Genomic DNA, 2,170 nt, shown 5'->3' on the forward strand with positions numbered 1-2,170 from the left:
ACTATTCTTTTTGCTTTTAGCTTTTCCTTACCTTTTTTCCAAGTTGCTGACTCTCTTTTCTGTATTCTCTAATGTGTTGATTTTCTCTATTGTTTATTCAGCTATTGCATTCTTCAGCTCTGACTTTTAAAAAACATTTTCTCTTTAAGTTCTCACCAAATTCATCTACTCTTTTCTCAAATCCAGTGAGTATTTTTATGACTATTACTTTGAGGTTTTTATAGGGGATAGTGCTTATTTCCACTTCATTTAGCTCTTTTACTATGATTTCACTTTGATCTTTCATTTGGGTCATGTTCTGTCTCCTCATTTTGTCTAACTCTCTCTCTCTCTCTCTCTCTCTCTCTATATATATATATATATATATATATATTTCCATATATTAGGTAGGTCAACTACATCTCCTGCCTTGAAAGTAGTAGCCTTATGTAGAAGAGGTCTTAAAGTGCCCTGTAGCACTATCTCCCCTGGTCACCAGAATCAGGCACCCCAAGGGTGTCCCTTGTGTGGATTGTGTGTGCCCTATTCTGTGGCTGAGCTGTGATTACCTTCAGCTCAGCAAACTGCCATAACTGGCTTTGCCTGCTATGGGTGTACGGAGTAGGCTTTGCTCTCCCTGCTTTTGAGCAGCCTAGTTCTAGGTGCCACAGGCTGATCAGTGAGCAGGGCTTATACTTAGCCTAGCTATCTGCAATTGGCCTCTCTGCCACAGCTGCTGGTGAGTTGAAGGTCAGAGTTTGCTTCCATGCAGCCAGCTAAGAGGGCTGACTACGTGAATTGTGTGTACATTGGTGTATGGGGCTATCTTCCCTCCTTCTGTACAGGGCAAGAATAACTTTGGAGAGGTACCACTGTGGCTGAAGCTGCCTGTTGGGTGTAGTGGAGCAGGGACTGTTCTGAAAGAACACCTGCTGAGCTGGTGGATGGGGTGGGATAGGTGCACTGGGAAATGTCAGGGCAGAGCACACAGTGCTAGCATGTTAGCATTGACTCTTGTAAGCATCTGGCTATCTAGGCTAGGGGAGGGCAAGAAAAATGCTAACTAGTTAGTGTTTTTTTCTCAGAGAAATCTGCAGATCCCTGCTGCTCTGGCACATATTCTAAGATTAATCAATAAGTCTTCACATACACTCTAAGGGCTCTTCAAACTGCTGCTTCTGTGCGGTATCTCGGTTTGAATTATTTAGTATGCTGGCTCCTTAGGGACAGGAACTTGGTTTCCTACTGTCCTCCAGCTGTCCCAGATTTTTAAAGCCCACTGATTTTTAAAGCTCATGGAGTTGGGCCTTACTGATGTTCAAAGCCAGATATTATGGGAACTTGTCTTCTCAGTGTGAGTTCCTAGTGCCCGGGGTCACAAATGTGGGGTCTGATCCTCTTGCTTCTCTATGCCTGTGATGTCCCTCTCATTTATGGTTAGTTATGCTGGGGCTTTGGTTCCCAGCTGTGTCTCCACCCGTTACCCTTTCCAGTGTGACCTTCTATCTCCAACTAGTTGTGGAAGATCTATTCTGCCAATCATTAGGTTATTTTCAGGGTTAGTTGTATAGACATAGTTTGTTGCTTTGGTATCTGTGGCATGAGGTGAACTCAGAATCCTCCTACTTTACTATCTTCCTACAGAATTGACTTTTGGTGTTGTGAACAGCTAAACTAAGGTAACTACAAAAGCAGTCAGAATCAGCATAAACTTTAGATTTGTATTGTGAGTTGTGAATTTTTAATCCTTTTATTTACATCATATGTGTCAATTCTTCCACCCTGGGGAATCATTAGGAGGGAGGTTATTATCCAAAGTATGACAGTAGAATATTGAGGCACAAAATGGCCATGTTTCTCTTACTCAAAGCTTGATGGATAAACCAGTCACATCAGTGGGAACTTCTGAGAAATACAGTATTTTAGACCCCATCCCAGACCTACTGGAAAAAGTCTGGACTTTAACAAGATCTGTAGGAAATTCTCTTTAAAGTTTAAGAAGCACACAGTTTTCTGATTTTTCCCAAGGTCCTACATAGTGATAGAATGCAAAATAGTGAGTGAAATCATCAAGAAATGAAGAAATAATTTACAAGGAGATAAATCATTGAAACCAGTAACTTAAAATCACACTGTGCACCATTTTCTTGAAAAGAAAGCTGTAGGCCACAAATTAGGGAGTCAGGGCTGT

The sequence above is a fragment of the Lutra lutra genome, chromosome 10 (assembly GCF_902655055.1).
Source record: "Lutra lutra chromosome 10, mLutLut1.2, whole genome shotgun sequence".
In the NCBI taxonomy this organism is placed as follows: domain Eukaryota; kingdom Metazoa; phylum Chordata; class Mammalia; order Carnivora; family Mustelidae; genus Lutra; species Lutra lutra.